The sequence below is a fragment of the Petaurus breviceps genome, unplaced genomic scaffold (genome assembly GCF_028583685.1).
Source record: "Petaurus breviceps papuanus isolate PSGF00001 unplaced genomic scaffold, PetGlider_PUasm1.0 178, whole genome shotgun sequence".
Classification (NCBI taxonomy): domain Eukaryota; kingdom Metazoa; phylum Chordata; class Mammalia; order Diprotodontia; family Petauridae; genus Petaurus; species Petaurus breviceps.
In genome coordinates this window covers 33,342,354-33,358,302 of record NW_027185777.1, presented here as the reverse complement: position 1 = coordinate 33,358,302, position 15,949 = coordinate 33,342,354, and the positions used below count along the sequence as shown (strand labels likewise).

Sequence of the window (15,949 nt, the reverse complement as noted above, 5' to 3'; positions counted from 1 at the left end):
TATAAAAAGGTACTTTCCCTCACCCTTTTGAAGAGGTAATGGGTCCATAGCTGTGCAACATTGCTTATATGGTCAGATTTTTCAAAATATATTGATTGATTTGCCTAAATTTGTTTTCTCTTCTACTTCCTAAAAAAAAAAAAACAACACTTAGTTATAAGAGACAGCTGAAGGCAAAGAGGGGATCCCAGGGGAAATCTAGGCAATGGAAAAACAAAAGACCAATAAAAATCTATTAAAAAGATAAAAGAAAGCCAACTTTCACATGTATCTTTGAACATCACAGCCCTCATAAATCCTGCCTAAATTCTCAATTATAGACATGAATGGTCTTGACCTAAATAAGGTACCTCCCACATCTCCTTTCTGGCCCTATTTGGCCTCCTGTCCTCCTCAGTTTTCCTTTCTCCTCCCTCTATATTTCTTCTCTCTTTTCATAAAACATCCTACTGTCTTGCTCTCAGCTAGCTGTCAGCTAGTCTTTCAGAAGGTATTAAGTTATGAGGATCCAGAGAGATAATATATGTAGAAATGGTTTGTTAAGTTTAAAATACTATATACATATTGTTAAATAAGTTAGTAATAATGTTTTAGCCAGTAGAGCTTAAGGAGGTATTTGTATCTTCCTAGAACACTCCTGAAGATATGAATGTTTCTTATTGAAACATTTAAAAGGAATGGGAGTTTGAATCTGAGGGGCTCACAAATCAGGACAGCCCTAGCTATGTCCCTACTCAGAAAAATTGATATCCGATGAAAGGTTTATAGTCTTAGACCCTAGATTCATGTTTTCATTAAAAGAAGTAATTACTCCTAATCACAAGTAAAATAGTTTGTTATACAGTCTAAGAGGTTTTTCCCTTCCTGGGTTTTTTCTCAGATTCTTACCATCAGAGTCTGACAATACACCAAACCTAACCCCAGTTTCTTCTCCTTCCTCACCTTAAACATTAATTTTATAGGTGCATTTTGATTTTTGTGGGGGTGGAGGAGGTGAGGAGAGACGTTTGATCAAGAAGAGTATATGTGGTCGTCTTTTAACTATGCACACAATGTATTTCCATTTTCTAAATTTCCTTCTCCCTCAGAATTTCCCTAATGCTTTATAGCTCTGGGTAGTTGTTGTTGGTGGTGGGTTTTTTTTGGGGGGCGGGGGTGTGATCGTTCAGTCATTACCGCTCTTACACTTTCTTTATTTCCTTACCTTTTTTTTGTCATTTCATCTTTTTCTATACCATCCCCTTTCTCTTGTCTCTATTTCCCTCCAAGTCTTCACAACCTTTCTGAACAGGGACAATGAATTTTGTCTATGAATATTGATAGACAAAGGTGCTTGAAAAGGTTTCATAGTCTGATCCTGTGATACCAAAACAAAGCCTCCTGCCTCCTCACAGCATTTCTCCCCCTAAAAAAACCCAAAAAGAACAATCCACTGGGGGTGAGTTTGAGAATCAATATGATCCAATGGACCTTGGCCAGGCTTAATTCAAGTTTTCTAGACAATCAGCAACTGTACCTTTGGTCATAAGTATGGCAGCCAATCGGTCTCATAACAGCTGTCAGTCTTCCTTGACTAACTTGTCCTCATTTCTATTTGACTGTTGGATTTGACTCTGATGATGAAGAGTTATTACTAAGAAATGGAGCCCTTTCTGCTATAGATAGTATAGAATTTAAGTTTTTTCCACCCCAAATCTTTCTATTCTCACAAAGAAAGCATTGAGATTGCCCTAATCAAGCTGAATAGTAGCTACTTGAATGGTATGATTTCAAATTGAAGGGGTCCCTAAACAAAATAATAATAATAATGTAAAATAAAAGTGCCATATTTCTCTAAAATATTTAAAGCATTTTTTTTATTACAGGAGAGGTTTATAATACAAATACTCTGATGATAGGTAATATACTAACTTCAATTTATAATAAAAAATAGCAGTGCATTGACATAGCATTTAAAATCTTCCTTAAAAATGTGAAAATGATGTAATAGGGCAAATATGAGTATTTTCCTTTTAGAGATTAGGAAACTGAGTCTCAGAGAAATTAAATATTTACAAAGGTTTATATACTTATGATTGATAATACATTTTACCAGTGCTAAAGGAAGGGTTAGTTTTGTGGATGTTTAAATTTAGGTTCATAATACATCATTCAAAGTGTTCATAGCTGATATAAAAGTCTTTTTCATACATAAGTGCTTGTTGCATACTGCCTTAGATCAGTGTGTCTTTTCTCCAGAATTTGTCAGCCCCTTAAGGGTAGGGATTGTATATTGTGTACTGCTGAGAGCCTTACAAGATTTGATAATGGCTAGCATTTATATAATGCCTACTATATGCCTGGCCTTGTGCAAAGTGCTTTACAAATATTATCTCATTTGATCCTTATCTTATTTGATCTTGGGAGGTGGGTGCTCACCATTTTACAGCTGAGGAAACTTAGGTAAAAAGAGATTAAGTGAATTGCTCAAAGTCATATAAGTGGTAAGTTTCTGAGACCAAATTTGAACTCAGTTCTTCCTAAATCCAGGCCCAGAATTCTATCAAATGCTACAACCAGCTGCACTTAGGACTAAGCCTTGAAGATAACATGCACTTAGTGTTGAATCTTTTTTTTTTTCTTTTTGGAAGGGGGAAGGTAGGGCAGTTGGCATTAAGTGACTTGCCCAAGGTCACACAGCAAATTTTTGTGTTGAGTGTCTGAGGTCACATTTGAACTCAGGTCCTCTTGACTCCAAGCACCAGTGCTCTATTCATTGTTCCACCTAGCTGCTGCAACACAGAGCAATCTTACTGGGTGCTGGATGGACAAATGAATGCTAAAGTGAATGAATTAATCTTTTCCTGACAGCATATTTAAAAGAGAGGAAGATGGAGGGGAGGAAGCAAAAGGGTACAAAGTCCCAGAGACAAATCTTTTCCCCATCTCTTGAACAGCCAACCATGCACAACACTAAGCCACATACTGAGAATCTGAACAGGAAGAGGCACTTAGAATGGTCTCTTTAAAAGACATAAAACTAGGTATTTCCTAGTTCTGCCTAAGATGAACCCTGAGTACCATAGTCTAAGCCTGACAATAGCCTGTGAAAGCAGGTTTTTATATATGTGTGCATATGTATAGGAATGCAACAGTAAGACTAGGAAGGGACTTTAGGAACCATCTAACCCAATCCCTCCTTTTAAAAATGAGGTATTGGAGTTCCAAAAAGAACAATCAACTTGTTCAAGGTCATAGAGCTAGTAAGTAATGAAGTCCCATAACTCTAAGTTCATTGTTCCATATTCAACATTTCTTTCCGTGGCGTCATGTTTTCTAGTCAATCTACCCTGTGTGTTAACATGTTAACATAGCACATAGGTATTGACTCCATGCTCCCTCTGCTCTCTAAAAGTTTCTCAATGAGCAAATCAAACCAATAAACATTAAGTACCTACTATATATCAGACAGTGTTCTAAGAGCTGGGGATCGTAATAATAACATTAGTCATAGCATTTGCGTAATGTAAAAGATTTGCAAGCTTCTGGAATCAACATCAATTCCCTTGGTGATTCCAGTTACCAAGGATTTAGAATGCATATGCATGTACAAGCAAGAGTCACTGGCATCTCAGGTCTACTGATCGGCTCCATCTATTAAATAGAAATCACAAGTAATCTACTAAGCACTACCTTAGTACTGAGGGAACCTTCCAGTAATACATATCAAGAGGGTCATCAGAGGGCACGGAGCCAGATGGGGTTAGCCAGCCAATGTGTTTTGAAAGGGGTGAATCTGGAGCAGCACTGTCAAAGAAGGGGAGGAAAAAATAGAAAGAAAATAATAAAGCAGTCATTTCTCTTCATGTGTCCCTGATGTGCTGCTGAAGATTTATTTTAACTAAAAAAGATCAACGCTTTGCCAGCAGATGTGAGTCTGATTGGGAATGACTTTGCATGTTACAGATGCTAAATGGAGGCCAACTTATTTTCCTATTTAGATCCAGTGTCTAGTGGTTTATTGATCAGCTTCGTGGGGTACTCATTTGGTCTTCTCACCCACAGACCCTGCAGCACATAAATCAAGGAGGGTTTATAAATAACAAAAGATTGCTTTGATCAGGATCAGCTGATAAATTACTCCCTGCCCAGAGATAAAGAAAGATGGTTTTAGTCATGTAAAAATTGTAAATATGTCTTTCTCCTGTCCCTTTTGTTGTTCTCCTGCCAAATACATCTTCATAAAAGAAAGAAAGAACAGAAAGGACCTATCTATTTTCCTTGTCACCCACCCTAACTTTTGGGGTGCTTTGGACCTCATTCATCTGATTTGGATTTGTGCTTGGGCATGTCAGCAAGGAGAACCAAAGGGGAGGGGTCCTGGGTCACTGGCTCTGGGCTCTGTTTCATAATTTCCTGGGCTGTCCTCAATGTTTTCATTTATTTCTGGTCCTTTCTTTGAAGCTGGCTGTCAAACTATGGGGGCTCAGAGGGGAGGGAACGCCACACCCCTCTTCTCCAGCTACTTCATTAACACTACAACTGTTAAAGGGAAAGGAGTCTCTGAGTGATACAGGAGGGAAGGAACTGACCCTGGTGTTTTTTTGTCCCCCAGCTTCCATGTTTAGTAGGAGGGGCCTAGAGATCCACGTGCCCCTATCTGACCCTTTACCTCCAAGAGATGATTACCTCGGCAGCTCAGCTGTGTTATTGAGATGTTTCAGCGTGAAATTTGTTTTTCCTCACTGAACTTTAAGCGGAATTTCAAGTGCCAAGTCTCCAAAGCCAAGTGGGGCTATTAAGAGATAATTACTAATTATGCTAATTTGAGAAGTTGCTGTTATTTCTTTCCCTGGTCATTTTCATCCTTGCCTCTCCTAAGAGAACATTTAGTGTTAATAACCTTTCCCTCCTAAGTGTTTGTTGGAGGACAGTATGTCTTAAACCTGGACATACTTTACAGTTAATCAAGATATGTGTCTGATTTAAAAAAAAAATCTTTTAGAGAAGTTTGTGTCCCCCCTCTCCCCATTAATCACTTAACATTATAATATGTTCACTTATGTTAATTTTTCTTGCTTTTCTTTCTCAGCCAAATTTCCTGTCATAAGAAAGCTAATTGCCTTTCAAGTATATTGTCTCTGTGGTTCCTTGCTCTCATTTTTGTATTTGAATAAGAATAGCCACTAATAATTCAGAATACAAGTAATAAAGTACAATCTTTTTTTTTTCCCTAAGCAATTGGGGTTAAGTAACTTGCTCAAGGTTACACTGCCAGGTGTTTCTGGGTGGGTGCTAAGTGTCTGAGCCCAGATTCGATCCCAGGTCATCCTGACTCTGGGGCTGCTGCTCTTACTCACTGTGCTACCTGGCTGCCCCAATAAAATACAATCTTAAATATGTAGCCAGTATCCACAGAATAGGTGGCATTGTTTTACATCCTCCTCCAGAATTATTTTTGTTTTGAAAATGTATCATTCCTGTCCTCAAGGAGTTTATAGTTTACTTGAGAAATAAGATTAGCCTACAAAGAAAATGAAGGTAAAAATAAAATTAGATTTTACAGTGTTACATGAAATTAACATATTGTGACCCCTGAGTTTTGGCTGGATCAATGAAGATTGGACAACTGAAAAATGTTTTGATACCTATATCAAAATAAAATTCAAAAGATAAATCATTATATGAGACGAAAATGGCCTGGAGCATGATTGAGCGACATAGATACGATTTTGCATGTATAATTCTCAGTCAGGAGATTTGGGAGCTTTGATTTCCAATTGTCTTCAAATTAATGTCTGATCCATTTCTCTGAAGAACAAGCTTCATCAATGCAGCTGTAAAGAATAATGACTTCATGAGGTTTTAAAGAGAATTGACCAGGTAATAATGGTTAAAATACCATGGACTCTTTGAATGAAAATTAGGATATAAAATAAAATTATATTTACCTTAGGACACCAAACCTGCATATTCATCATTTACTTTTCTTCTCAAATTAACCAGTTTAGGTGTGCTTTTATAATTAGACACATGTTAAAGTCTCATTGACAATAAATTCAATTCTTTTAAAAATGTGTAGGGACATGACCTTCCCGTATTCATGGAAACAAATATGTTTAGAAAACTTGAAAATAATTGATTGAAAGTGATTACTCTAGTCAACCCACTTGTCTAAATGAAAAAAGAAAACATTTAAAAAGTTTTTGTTTTCAAAGTAACTATTTGATCATGTATTATACATTTTATTATTATGTCCTTGGTTCAGCTTATTCAATGGAGTTTGGGTTGAAATATGTGTAAGGGCAGTCTACTATCCTATTATTATTCTTTTATGTTTAATGTTCATTAAATTACAGATGGATATAATGAGGATTTTTTTTGCTATTTAATAAAAGTATTGAGTTGTAAGCTCTTATTCTGTAGGTTTACTGAAAGCATCTTTGGAAGAACTGCAGTAGCAAATAGGATGACAGACATGATAATGTAATGCATTTTGCCCTCTTCCTTTTAAAAAAGATTTGCTAATGTTTCTATATTTTGAAAACTTCACTTGACATCATTTAGGCATTTTGAGTACTTGATATGGTGATATCTATTAAAAACATTGTTCTTGAATTTTTATGGGTCAATGTTGTTTCCTGGAAATTGTGAACAATAGGTTTTGTCTGTGATATATTCTAATTCCAGAGTAGTTTACTTGCTGAATTCTAAAGAATATTCTGGGGACTGTATTTGTAGTATGGGAATTTGTTGTCTGCTAGGTTTATGAAGCTACTGTTGTATAATTATGGCCAAATAATTTTGTCTTTCAAGGTATTCTGTATGTACTAATTTTATCTATCTATCTATCTATCTATCTATCTATCTATCTATCATCTATCTATCTATCTATCTATCTATCTATCTATCTATCTATCTATCTATCTATCTATCTATCTATTTATTTTCAGCCAGGAATGACCTGAGGTTCTGTCCTCCCTTTAACATTTAAAAGACTGTGACTTTTGGTAAGTAACTTAACCTACTTGAGCTTCATTTTCCTAATAGACAAAAATGGAAATTTTACACCATAGGATCGATCAGACAATAACAAAGAGCCATAGACTTAAGATATTTATTTACTACTCACATATGAGCAAGAATCTCCTGTAAAACCCATATGACAAGAAGTCATCTAGCTTTTGTTTGAAGACTTCTGATGAGAAACATACCAGCTCCTAAAGTAGCCCATTTCACTTTAGCTCTCCTTTTGTGCTTGCTTGTTGGATTTTTTTTTTTTTTTCAGTTTTGTTCTCCTTTGTATAAAGACTGCATTTGCTCCCTTTCAAGTTAGACCCAATGCCCCCTGGGGTCAAGCTGATTGATTCTGTTTTCTATTCCTGAAATAGTCCTTCAAATATGTCAAGACCACTGTCATGTTCCCTTCTCCAGGCTATACAACCTCCTTTCCTTTAACTGTTCTTTATATGGCATAATCTCAAAGTCTTTGATTTCTTGGTCATCTTCCTCTGGACATTCTCCAGTTTGTAAATGATCCCTTTAAAGTGTGGTATTCAGAACAGACAAGAAATGATGAGAAATAATGTCCTCTAGATGAGAAGTAATGTCCTTTACAAATCCTAAAGTTCTATATCAATGTCATTTTTTTTACAGATATGTTTAGAGAATAGGACAGTTTTTTTCTTATATTTCTTGAAATCTTTACAGATATAAAACCCACATTAATTTAGGAATATATAGGAAGTTTACGATAAAACTCTTTATAGTGGGTATATGAAAAGTTCTTTCCCATGTTTTTCCCTCTCAAATTTTTTTCTAATTTATCTTTTCTAAATTTATTTCTCTAGCTTTTATTCTAAAGGATCATGCTAGATTCTTCGAATTTCATTTGAAACAGAATATGCTTGTTAGCAAGCATTCATAGAACGCAAGAATGTGCTCAAATTAACATCTAGAAGAAATTTCCTTTTTCAGGAGTAATTTTTAATCACCAAAAAATTGAGGAAAAGAAATAGTTATTTACAAACTCTTATAGCTTTTTTTTCTTTTTTATATTAAAAAGGCTAGACAAAACATACACACTAAGCATCTCAGATGCTCCATTTAAATAAAAAAGTTCTACCCTTCACCTTGCCTAGAGAAAGTATTATTTTATTCCCTGAAGAAATGTCTTCTGTTGAAATCTTACTGTATTTCCCAAATCAGTAATGTAAGCCCAATTACTTCAAATCCTTTAGTATACCAGCTGAGTGGAAAATGTTAAGGGCATCATAATAAACAACCAAGACACCCAAAGCAAAACTTGTGTGTCTCCTGTTCAGAGCAAGCTTGGGGTATAGCTGGAGGTACTGCAGCAGCAATGTTTAACTTTTCTTCAATTGTCACCCACTAGTGGGCCATCATTTGGGATCCTGGTCTAAAATTGAGGAAAAGGCACATTCAGCTTGATGAGAACAATATTAAGCTTGGATATTTAGTCCAAAATAATATCTGGTTTAGTTTCTTCACATATTGGAGGGAAATGGCTCCAACCTCTAGATCAGTAATTCTACATTAATACTGCTGCTGTTTAAAATACCCATAGTAGGAAAGTATACCTGGTGAGTGAGGCTAGGTTTCTAGAGGTTATTGTAATAGAATGTCATTTCTCATGGTCATTTGACTGTGAGAGGCATGTCTCTTCCCAAAAGAGATGTTGTAGAACATGGAATGGTGGAAGAAATGCTGAAAGAGAAAAAAAATCCTAGTTTTTAAAAACTTAGAGGAGTCACGGCAGGCATTCATCTGGCTGAATTCTCTAAAGGCAGAAGGAAACAGAGCCTAAAGCAAAAAAGGCAGCAAAAGACCTATCTCTCAGTAGGGAACTATGACAGTTATTATCCTTTGCCTTGATGACAATAACAATTGTTGTTATTACTCAGTTATTTCAGTTATGTCTGACTCTTTGTGACTGCCGGGGTGATTTACCATTTCCTTCTCCAGTTCACTTTGCAGGTGAGGAAACTGAGGTGGACAGGGCTAAATGACTTGCCCAGGGTTACCCATCTAGAAAGTTTTGAGACCAGATTTGAACTCTGGAAGAAGAGTCACCAGACCTGGCACTCTGTCCACTATATGGCCTATTTTTCCTCAATAATAATAATTAGTATTTCTATGTAGTGCTTTAAAGTTTACAATGTACTTTATACACATCAATGTTATTTGATCTTCACAACGATCCAGAGAGGTGGTTCCTATCATTGTCTCTTTTTCACAGAGGAAACTGCACCTGAGAAAGGTTAAAGGTTATTTTTTTCAAAATTTTATTTTAGACTCAAACTCCGGAACACAAATGTTGAATAGATAAAAGAAACAAAAACATATAATAAACTTAAATTTCAAAACTTAAATACAAAGTTAGAAAGAAAAGCATGTCACGTGCATAGAAGAACATAAGAGGATTCAAAATACCTAACAATAAATTTTAATTTCAAGAAAGTCTGTTTGTTGGGGCAGCTAGGTGGTACAGTGAGTAAAGTGCAGGCCCCGGAGTCAGGAGGACCAGAGTTTGGTTCCGGCCTCAGACACTTAACACCCACATAAAAAACTAGCCGTGTAACCTTGGGCAAGTTACTTAAAAACCCCAATAGCCCTCCAAAAAAAAAGTCTGTGTGATAAATAATATTCATGTTGAGAATTGTCTATCTTTTCTTTGCTTCCTTGTGAGTTTTCTTTTTTTCTCTGTTGTGTACTTTTTTATTTTGTTCTTTTTTTTCCTCCCCTCCCCAGAAGGCCACAATAAAGTTTAGATATGTTTCTCTCTCTCTCTCTCTCTGCTTTCCTCTTTCCCTCTCCCTCTCCCTCCCTCTCTTTTTCTCCACACAGACACTGTAATGGAAATGCAAATTTAAAGATCTTCCCTGCCCTTAGGCCCTTTGATAGCCTTAAGAGACTCTGAGAATCTTCCTTGATTTGAAAATATATTCTGCCTCCTAATAGGCTGAATGTAGTCACATGGAGCCTGTGGCAGGAGGCTGGGTTTTCAGGAATGCCCACACCTTGATGCTGTGTGATTGGACAGTGGGTCAAGAGGGTGGTTACATTCTCTGACCCAGGAGAAGGCTATATAATCCCTGATGTGAGGCTTTGTTTTGGGGCTCACTTTGAGAAGTGTTCTGTGATTTGATCAGATGAGACTTTGGGAAGCCGTTGTTGAGAGCCCTCCGGCTTTGAAAAACCCAGATGTTGATTTGGTATGGATGTAATGGTTGGACAGTTTGGAAACCTGTCTACTTGATCTGTTTCTCTGTCTTGATAATTCTGTCTGTATACTCTGAAGTTCGGGGCGCTGACCTTTTTCCCCTGAACTAGGTAAACGATACATATTTGACTGATTAAAGTAAGCTTGTTAAACCATTTTGACTTGCTTTCCTTTAACAAAGCAGATCTAAGAACCTGTGTTGGTAGCCACCCTGGGGATGCTGGGATGCTTGCTGATACAGACACACACAAACACATACACACACACACAGAGCACACTCTTTCCCAAACCTATTCTACTCCTGATCTTTGTTTTAATGTATGTACATATCTCTTGTTTCCTATCCCTGCTGCCTCCTCTACATTACTTCTACCCACTATCCTGCCTTCCTGTGACTTGCCTACCCCCCTCCAAGGATCTCTCCTCTATCCTCCCATTCTCATAAATCTAAACACCCTTCTATACCCTTATTTACCTATTCCTTCACCATCCCATCTAAAGATACCCCCCTTGTCCTCTCCCCCATCCTATGCCCCTACCATTTTGTTTCTTCTGAATTTAGAAGACTTTTATACAGAGTCTCACTATAAGTGTCTGAATTAGGATTCAAACTCAGGTCTTCCTAAGTGCTTGTCCATTTTTCTATATGTGGAACTACCTTGCTACCCATGTTTAGGTCTGTTGGTACTTTATAGGGTATTGGTTAAAGATGCCCAAACTTCCATATCAGAAATGCAAAATTCATCCAACCAAGTCAATTTGACAAATGTTTATTAATTATAAATGTATGTGCTATGCTAGTGGCTGGGGAGACAAGACTAAAACAAGACCAGACTGATGTCCTGGTGTCATCATACACACACTCTCTATCTCAATATCGCCAACATGTTTATTTTCTTTTGAAATTCCTCAAAATCACTCAAAAGCCATTTCATGGACCATCAGAAATTCTGAATTATATATTATCAAGTTTTCTGATCTCTCTAGGCAGTGGAAATATCCCCCCCGCCCCCATCCTGAGCTCCAATAGCATTTTATCTTTAGATTTTTTGTTGGACTTTCACATTCTGCTTTCTAGTTGTTTTCTACATCTTTTCCTCCTCAGTAGATTATATGCTCCCTGGGGACAGAGAGTACATCTTATTTTCCTTTATATTCTCTACAATGCCTAGAAAATACCTTGAACATAGAAAATATTTTATACATCTTAAATTTTTTATAAATACTTTATTAATATTAGTGATAATAAAGTTTTGTAAATTATTTTGTGTGCTTGATGTATTGTGCAAGGAAGGTGCTCTTGTTTTGCCCATTTAAACTGAAGTTAAATGAGAGGTTAAGTGACTTTCCCAGGGTCACATAGTTGTAAATATCTGATCTAATATGCAAATCCAAGTTTTCTTGATCTCAAGTCTTATATTCAATTTACTGGGGCATGTTCTTTCTATACTATACCATTTTACCTTCATAGTATGAGAAAGCTTTCTAATATATATTGAAAGAGTTAATATATACAAATAAAGTCATGTTACTTGATTCTCCAAAATATAAACAAGTGGGTGTAGGAAAAGGTTTGGAATAAAATTAGACTCAAATGCTGGTTTTGCTTATTATTGATTGTGTGATGGATGAGTAATTTTATCTCTCATCAGTTTTATCAACTAAACTAAAATAAGGGAATTGAACTATACTGGCCTATAAGGTCCTTTTCAGCTCTGATATATATAGATATTTTTTCTAAACACAAATTTAACAAATGTTCATCTGAAAGAATAAAAATTAATGGTATAAATTCACACAGATGAGACAGGGTTTGTTTTTTTTTTTTTTTAGCAATTGGGGTTAAGTAACTTTGTCAAGGTTACACAGCCAGGTGTTTTTGGGTGGGTGCTAAGTGTCTGAGCCTGGTTTCTATCCCCAGGTCATCCCGACACTGGGGCTGGTGCTCTTACTTGATGTGCTACCTGGCCGCCCTGACAGAGTCTTCTCTAAAAGATCATCCTGGGGTAACAAAAGATTAGTAATTATATTGTATTATTTGTTCCAAATGTGTTTCCTCACATCCTTCTTGCCTGCTTCTATTCCAAGGGCCAAAAAGTAGGAATAAAAATGTTTTAGACCTAATACTGGAGACAAAACTGACTTTATGTAAATGTATAATACTAATATGGACATGAGGAAGCCCTTTCCTCTCATGGCAACCAAGAACATCTCCTGCACTATGCTGTTTTCAGTGCTTAAAATTGTACTGATAGAGATTTGTTAGAACAAAGACATCATCTCTGGGTACCCCTCCAGAAGACAAAATGTCCTTACTGGTAATTAGCACTTCAGAATGAATTGGACTATTAGATGCTTTCAACTGTCAGCTAGCAAATATATGTCTGTATAAGGGAGATATGGGACACAGGAGTGTACGCTGTGGAGAGGTAAATGCAGAGAAAATGAGGGAGGCCTAACTGGAGACTGTGAATCAAATTTTGAAGCATGAGGATCTGGATCAATGAAGGGATCCCTGAAGGATATGACAAAAGTTTGAAAGATGAAGCTACAGGTGCCAAAAACAAACAACTTTTCTTGGGGAAAATTGGATTAAAGGTTATGTGTTGTCTATCCATAGTTATTTGGCATCATTGGTTGAAAGGACACTAAAAAATCATAAGCTAGTATTAACTGTTTTAAATGGAATAATAAACAGCTTTCCCAACCTTAAGGTGCTTATAACCTAATCAGAAATGGATAATGGGCAGATTGAGTATGGAGAATGGAAGGATATTGAACAAATATATAAGAAAATGTGTAACATACAAATTATTTATAGAAGGGCTCTATTACTAGATTACTAGAATGGCCAGAATTGAGTGGGATTAAATTTAGAAGAGGTGAGTTTTGATAAATACTTTGAACAAAGGAAGCCTCTTCTCTAGGGAAAAGAAAAAGTGAGTAGAGGAAGGTGTTACAAATAAATTATTGGGGGAATGAAAACTGGGAGAAAACGCAAATGATTCATATGTGGTAGTTAGTATGCAAGTGTTTCCTATTGAACATTTGTTAATAAATATATGTCACTTCGATGATGAGTGAGGCTATGTTTATGCAGCATTTGAAAATCACTGCTGTTTTGTAGTTTTAGTCATGTCTGACTCTTCATGACCCCATTTGGGGGTTTCTTGGCAATGATACTGGAGTGGTTTGCCATTTCCTTCTCCATCTCATTTTACAGATAAGGAATCTGAAATTACAGATGAGGAAACAGAATTGGATGACTTACCCAAGGTCACACAGCTTGTAAGTGTCTGAGACAAGATTTGAATTCAGAAGATAATCTTCCTGTCCCTAGGCCTAACACTTTATGCACTATACCACCTAGCTGTTTGAAAACCCTACATTATCTCTCTACCCTTGGTGAAAAAGCCAAGGGGGACTTAGGTGGACTCCAACACTTCTCCATGTATGCTGTATAATAGGACCATGGCTGTAATGGCTGAGTCCTATTCAGAATCCCATGAGATTGGTTCCTTAACACAGATTGAATCAGAAGATGTGGGCTAGAAAAGGATAAGGAAGAACATGATATGGGGTAGCCCCTCTTCCCTAAACCAGGAATCTGGGCTGAATCCTCATGAGCCTGACAGTTGTATCCATGTGGTATCTACAGTCCTGTTTGCTTCCTGCCAAGATCTGATCTTAAACTGAGAGAAATTAGGAAGCAACTGGCTCTCTCCCCACTTTGTCTAATTTTACTACAGAAGAAAGTTTCCCCACTCTTGTTTCAGTTTCCCCACAAGTTACTTTGCTAGAAGCAAAGAGGTGGCATACATTTTGTGAATGGAAGGGGGAGAGTTAAAAAATGATTATTTTGCCCATTCATTTTCCTATGTTAATTACATTTCCGTTCTGTCTTAAGTAAATACTTCACAGATTGGTTACTTCTGCATGTTCTGTGTGTACTAAAAATGAGGCTTAGCTTATATTTAATATAATATCATCAATATATAATATATTTATATATAACATATATATATAAATATATAATGTATTTGATATAATATTATCAAGGAACCGTATGCTTAGAAAAATGTGGTCAAGGCATGGAAGTGAAAGCAATGATAAATAGCTGAATGTCTTGTGTTAAGGATTGGTACCCATTACATTTCAAAAAAATCTAGAAAGAAAGACTTCCAACAAGTGGGCAGATTGCCTGCAGCAGGATTTTTTGAGACCATCAGCAAGAACTGCACAAACTGAGAAGGCATAGTAGTTTGAGATTTGTGCTAGTAGATACAGTGGTTATATTAATGAGATCATGAAGCCCTTGAAACAAATAGGAAATATTGTGATATGTTTATGAATATGAGACTAGTAAATATTTTCATTTTCTGTTTTTGTTAATAATGCTAAAAAAAACATGATAAAGCACAATGTGCTTTTTCCAGATTGTCTATTAAAATGCTCAAGGGCACATGCACTCATCAACTCCTATGAAGCCAACAAGGAGACAGGAATATTCTCACTCAATGGTAGAAAGAAACTGAAAAAAAAAAAACCTTACTTGAATTCTGCATGAAGTAATGTGCTTTTCAAAACAATTTTGTAATATTCTTAGACATTCCATAATTCTTTGAGGCATTTACTTGAGCTTTTAAAATGCCCATATTATTTGAATAGATATTGACCTAAGTAAAGATAATGGGAATTTTCTGTAATATGGGAAAAAAATTCCCCCAAATCATTTATTTCTATTGTGGAAATATAAATTATTGATTTTTCACTATCATGATTTTTGTAAACCAGTTTGGAAGTATAGAGTATTAGCAGTACATTAATTGTATTTAAAAGCCCTAATCACACCTTCTCATAGATATAGATATAGATGACAATGTCTTCTTTTTGTTTTATTTATCTAGAGATAAAGAATTTTAGTATGTTTCTGGTATTTTCTTGACCATGCACTCAAATTTCTTCTTCAGCTAAGACCCTATTATCTTTTTCTACTGGTATAAAGTTGGGAAAGACTAATTTCTTGTGTCAGAATAAAGTAACTTCCCAAATTTCCCATCAGTATTTAATAATAATATTCCCGCTATCATTATGACTGCTTTAAACAGAAAAGGAAGACATTAGGTGTTACTCTCCCCACCCTCCAATTCACCTTGAATTCTTTGTGAATTGCCTACTGGTACTTAAAATGGTAAATATATCCTTGTGGAAGGAACAAGTGGATTTGTGTGAATACATGCATGGGGTGGGGATTTACACAAATTGTTAAATAAAAGTAAATTCTTCATTCAATCAGGATAAATACAGAAATTAAACGAGCATGTAGGAGATTTGACAGCAAGTTAGTGTAATGTATTTAGTTTATGGAAATTTTGCATTATTTTAATAGTCATGTCACTATTCTGTGAAAAGAACCCCAACTTATGTGAAGGGAAAAAAATTGGACCTGGGTTCAAAAGCCAGCTTTATTGCATACTAGCTATGTGACCTTGGGTCATTTAACTCTTGCACTTTAGTTTCCTCATCCCTAAAATGAGCTGGTTGGATTAGATGCCCTCTAAGATTTATTCCAGCTACAAATCTTTCCTCATAATTCCTTTTGATTCCTTTCTGGAAGAGAGGGGTGAAGAGAGAGAAATAGAGGGAAAGGGAGAGAGGGAGGGAGAGGGAGGGAAGGAGGGAGAAAGGGAAAGAGAGAGAGAGAGAGAGAGAGAGAGAGAGAGAGAG

The 15,949-nt window shown here is 36.2% G+C and overlaps 1 protein-coding gene across 1 annotated transcript in view; it reads right to left on the bottom strand.

Moving 5' to 3' along the window:
- ADARB2 (adenosine deaminase RNA specific B2 (inactive)) overlaps positions 1–15,949 on the bottom strand; it is a 660,801-nt gene that overhangs the window by 624,984 nt on the left and 19,868 nt on the right. The window lies entirely within an intron of this gene.